Consider the following 6,022-nt stretch of genomic DNA (forward strand, 5'->3'; position numbering starts at 1 on the left):
CCACCTGTTTGGCAGAGCCACAGAGGAAAGACTGCTGCCCTGGTGGATCTGGAAGGCAGAGCCCTGAACCTGTAAGGATTATTCTTGAGCCTTAAATATAGTGATATTTTCCCTGCTAGGTTTTCAATTTGCTTGGAACTCATCACCCCTTTCTTCCTCCCAATTCTCTCTTTTGGAATGGGAATTTTTTTTCTGTGCCTCCCCCATCATTGTCATTTTGAAGTATATAACTTACCTGGTTTCATAGGTTCTCAGCTGAAGAGGAATTTTGCCTCAGGATTCATACCTCAGGTGTCACTTATATCTGACATAGATGATATTTAAATTTTAATGTTTATTTATTTTTAGAGAGAAAAAGACAGAGCATGAGTAGGGGAGGGAGGCAGAGAGTGAGGGAGACACAGAATCTGAAGTAGGCTCCAGGCTCTGAGCTATCAGCACAGAGCCAGACTGGGGCTTGAACTCACAAACTGTGAGATCATGACCTGAGCCAAAGTCAGGCGCTTAACTGACTGAACCACCCAGGCACCCCTGACACAGATGATATTTAGATGAGACTTTGGAATTTAGACTTTAAAGTTGATGACTCTTAACTTAATTAGTTAAGACTTTTGAGACTGTAGGAATGGAAATAATGTATTTTGCATGCAAGAAGGACACGAATTTTGAGGGGCCATGGAGGGAGTGCTATGGAATGAATGTTTGTGTCTCCCAAGTTCATATGTTGAAGCCCTGATCCCCTATGTGATAGCATTTGGAAGTGGGAAATTTGGAAGATAATTTGGTTACATGAAGTCATGAGGATGGGATGCCTGTGATAGGATAAGTATCTTTATAAGAAGAAGAAGAGTATGCTCTGCTTGTGCTATCTCTCTCTCTTTCTCCACTCCCTCTCAGTCACACTCTTGCTCTCTGTCATGTGAGGACATGGTGAGAAAGCAGCCATCTTCAAGTCAGGAAAAGGGCCCTCATCAAGAACCTGATCATGATGGCACCCTGATCTTGGACTTCCCAGCCTCTAGAACTGTGAGAAATAAATGTTTGTTGTTTAAGTCACCCAATCTATTGTATTTTGTAATAGAAGCCAAGCTGACTAAGACACTAGTCAACTTTACTTGAAATCTGGGTCTTGGGGTGCCTCGGTAGTACAGTCAGTTAAGGGTCGACTTTGGCTCAGGTCATGAGCTCACAACTCGTGAATTCAAGCCCCACATTGGGCTCTGTGCTGACAGCTCAGAGCCTGGAATCTGCTTCAGATTCTGTGTCTCCTCTCTCTGCCCCTTCCCTGCTCATGCTCTGTCTGTCTCTCTCTCTCTCTCAAAAATAAATAAACATTAAAATTTTTTTTAAAAAATCTGGGCCTTAGAGGTTTGCCACATTTAACTGTCTTTCTCAGAATAGAGAATTTCCAGGATGCCTGGGTATCTCAGTCAGTTGAGCATCCAACTTCGGCTCAGGTCATGATCTCGAAGTTTGCGAGTTCAAGCCGCATGGAGCCTGCTCTGAATCCTCTGCAACCACCCCCCGAGTCCCTCCCCCACTCACTCTGTCTCTTTCACAAAAAAATAAAGTAAAAAAAATGGAGAATTTCATATGGCATAGGAGTCACCACATCTGAGTTCACCAGTCCTGAATTTTCCATATAAATGATAAGTCAGCCTCCTCAAGTTGGGAGAAGACAATAAAATGAAGAATATGTGTGGAAATGAACAACAATAAATCTTTGGCTATATTGACTGAGAAAAAGATAAAAGACCCAAACTATTATAATTAGAAACAGAAATGGGGATATTACCTCCAATTTGATGGAAATAAAAAGAAATACAGGAGAGGGCTGTGAAGGCACCTGGCTGACTCAGTCAGTTGGGCATCTGACTCTTGATTTCAGCTCAGGTTATGATCTCATGGTTTGTGAGATTGAGCCCCAAGTTGGGCTTCGTGCTGACAGAGCAGAGCCTGCTTGCAATTCTGTCTCTCTCCTCTCTCTGCCCTCATTCACGCGTACACACACACACACACACACACACACACACACACACACACAGAGTCTCTCTCTCTCTCTCTCCCTCTCTCAAAATAAATAAACATTAAAAAAAGACGCTTTGAAAAAAAATGAGTGCTGTGAACAACTGTATGTCAACAGACTGGATAATCTAGATGAAATGGAAAAATTCCCAGAAATACACAACCTACTAAGACTGAACCATGAATAAAGAGACAATGTGAATAGTCATAAAATAGGAGATAGGAGATTGAAACAGCAACCTCCAAAAAGCCCCGGACCTGATGGCTTAACTGGTGAATTCTGCCAAACATTTAAAGAAGCATTGACACCAATTTTTCTTAAACCTTCCAATACATTCAAGAGGAGGGACCACATCTTAACTCATTCTATGAGGGCAGCATAGCCAATCTGAAAAGACTAAATATAGCATGATCCCAGCTGTAGGACATTCTGGAAAAGTCAAAACTATGTAAACAGTCAAAAGATCAGTAGTTTTCAGGGGCAGAAGGGGGCAGGTAAATAAGTGGAGCACAGATTTTTAGGGCAGTAAAATACTCTATATGATACCATAATGATGGATACACGTCATTATATAGTTGTCCAAATCCAAAGAATGTACAATAGCAAGAGTGAATTGAAATGTAAACTGGGTGCCTGGGTGACTCAATCAGTTGAATGTCCAACTCTTGATTTCGGCCCAGGTCATGATCTCACAGGTTGATGGGTTTGGGCCACATGCTGAGCCTCTCTTTCTGCCTCTCCCACCTCCTCTCAAAAATAAACATTAAAACATTATTAATAAAAAAAGAAACGTAAACTATGGCTTTTGAGTGTGTTCATGTAGATCCATCAATTGTAACAAATGTTCCAGTCTGGTGGGCATATTGGAACTGGGGGAGGCTGTGATGCGTGGGAGTTTGGGAATATATGGGAGCTCTCTGTACCTTCTCCTCAACTTTCCTATGAACCTAAAACTGATCTTAAAAAACACAAACATCACTCAAGGAAGGGAAACCAAGGTCCAGCCCACCAAAGAGACAGACTCTTTCCTTTTTAAGTTTATTTATTTATTTTGAGAGAGACAGAGAGAGAGAGAGAGAGAGAGAGAGAGAGAGAGCGCAAGCAGGGGAGGAGAAGAGAGAGTGGGAGAGAATCCCAAGCAGGCTCTGAGCTGTCAATGCAGAGCCTGATGCGGGGCTTGATCCCATGATCTGTTAATCATGACCTGAGTGGAAATCAAGAGTTGGACACTTAATCAGCTGAGCCACCCAGTAGCCTCTCCCAGTTTTCTTTAAAACTTTTAAAAAAATTAATCTGTACACCCGACGTGGGGCTCAAACTTATGACCCCAATAGCAAGAGTCCTATGCTCTACCTAGTGAACCATCCAGGCACCCCATCATTTCCACTTTCCTAAAACAATTGCTGGAGCAGAGGACCATTCTCTGATGAAATGGGAACATCCTCAACCTATGAGAATGGGTTGGTCAGGGCATGTGGTCAGGTGACGACTAGGGCTTCTATCCAAAACTAACAGCCCATATTCTTAGCATGTTGGAAGGGAGCTAAGAGAGCTCAGGACCCCTAGAGGACAGGCCTCACTCACATTGGTTCACCTTGCCACCTCAGGTGTCTCTGGGCCAAGGTTCTCCCTGGATCAGGGCTACTTAGAAATCACTGCTGAGCTCAAAAGACATACCACAAACCACTCCATCTTTCCCCAGGGAGCAGAATTCACAGAATGCAGTACAGATTGTCCCCCAGATCTGACATCTGGACTCCTTTTCAATAGGGGACACTGAAATGTCAAGTGAAGACCAATGCACAAAATGCTTCCTTACTTGGGACTGATGGAAAAGGATCAGTAGAAAGTGTTTTCATCACCTTCAAAATGAGTAACATGAAAACAAAAGAGATCTCAACAAAGTTAATGAATGTAGACAATCTACAGTAGGAGGACAGTAAGAAGTAGGCTCCAAACTCTCTTTTAGTCTCTTTTTGTCTTTCAGCAGGAACACAGAAGGAGGAAGAAATGAGTGGGGGCTTTTAAAGATGAGGCTCTGGCACACCTGGGTGGCTCAGTTGGTTAAGCATCTGACTTCGGCTCAGGTCATGATCTTGTGGTTCATGGGATCGAGCCCCACGTCGGGCTCTGTGCTGACAACTCAGAGCCTGGAGCCTGCTTCAGATTCTCTCTCTGTCCCTCTCCCACTTGTGTTCTGTCTCTCTCTCTTTCTGTCTCTCTCTCTCTCTCTCTCTCTCTCTCTCACAAAAAAAAAAAACATTAAAAAGATAAAAATTTAAAGGCGAGACTCTGCTGGTCAACCCTGGGCTCCCACAAGTTTGACCATCTCTCTCTCTACCAGGCTCAGATCCCTCAACATGGAGGACACCAGTTCCTAAAGCCAGTCCTTCTCAGAAACCAGAGCATCCTGAGGAACTTGTCAGGGGAATAGGGACCAGGCACACTGCTTGCTCTGCTCTGCCTTCTGTGGGAGTAACAAGTGAGGGAGCTGAGCAGGGGTCTTTACCCTCTAGGGACAGTGACACATAGTGGATATTTCAGAGGCAAAATTTTGGGGTCTTGGCTTTGGACAAGTTATTAAAGTCCCTAATTTTTCAGAATCCTCCCTTAAGAGGTCACTTGGTCCCACAGATTTTTGTCATGGCCACTTGGGATATATGTGTGGAAGCACCTTCCACATGACCCAGCAGTCACAGACTGAGCCTTACTGATGTGGCCATTGACACTTTGACCTTGAACACTAATACCTGGTGGCACTCAGGGTTGAGTTTTGAAGTAGCCTACACCCAAGACAACTGCTCAAGCTCCTGAAAGTTCCCTTTGCTCCTCTCTTCAACACTACAATCTGTTTTTCTATTTCCCAGCTGTGAGACTGGCCTGAGAGGCCCTCAAGTGGCAGTGGACAGGCCTCCACCTCAGAAAAGTCATTTGTGCCCTCTATTATCTCAGGGTTCCTCTCCTTAGCTTCCCCATGCATTTCCAGGGCCTGTACAGCATGTGGTTGACCTGGGAGGGAGAAGTATAGGGAAAGGGGGGGGGGGTGACAGAAGCAATGAGATAAGGGATAGAAGGACTACAAGAAATCAAGGATGTGGGGAAATGGAATGTTTGTCCGCCCCATCTGGCCTGTCTGCCCCCTTCTCTCCAGGATGCACTTCTCACGTCTTGTCTCTTACAGACGTCTTGTCTCTTGTGTATGCTCCCCTTGGAGGGTCAAGAAGTTGGGAAGGTCTACTGGGTGGGGTCACTGCACACTCCTAATGGCTCCACCCTGGGGAGCCCCTTGCCCCTGAGCGCCAGATGTTTGGCTCCCTCATAGTGCCAGCAGTATCACCATAGGCCCTCTTGAGGGCACCCTCTTCTCCATGCGGGGACTTCGGTGTTCCTAGTCACAACATCATGCTCTCCTCAAGCAGTCCTTCCTTTTGAGGATTAGGTTTCATCTCCCCAATGGCCTGCCTCTAAAAGCTCACTACAGGTGCATGCACTTTACCCATCAGATCTTAGAGCCTAATCTTTGTGATCTCATGTCTTCCTGTGAACTCTTCTCAGGCCACTCCCCTCTGTACCTTTTCTCTTGATCCTTACATAGACTCATTAATAAGTTGGCCTTAGCCCTTTCAGCTTGGGGTGTTTGCAGAAACCTGTCTGCACTTGCCACCCACATGCAATCACCCCCAGCAAAGCCTGGCTTCTACCCCTCTCCCTCCTTCCCACAGGGATTTGCATGCAGTTTCAATGGATATCCTAGGTATGAAACCCTGGGACACTTTTAGTCCTTATTGTAAAGGACTTATGTAGTATTTGATGCAGTTATCACGCAGGCCTTTAAATTTTTTCCTGCTTCAATGTTACCAGGATCTTATTTTTAGTCTGATTCTACAAATGAGTTCCCTCTCTCCTTGATGGACTCCATTTCCTCTATCTGCCCTCAGTGATGCTTTTGCCCAGGACCCCAGCCCCTAACTTTTTACTCCAAACTTCTGCCAATAT

This window comes from Panthera leo, chromosome F2 (genome assembly GCF_018350215.1).
Source record: "Panthera leo isolate Ple1 chromosome F2, P.leo_Ple1_pat1.1, whole genome shotgun sequence".
In the NCBI taxonomy this organism is placed as follows: Eukaryota; Metazoa; Chordata; class Mammalia; order Carnivora; family Felidae; genus Panthera; species Panthera leo.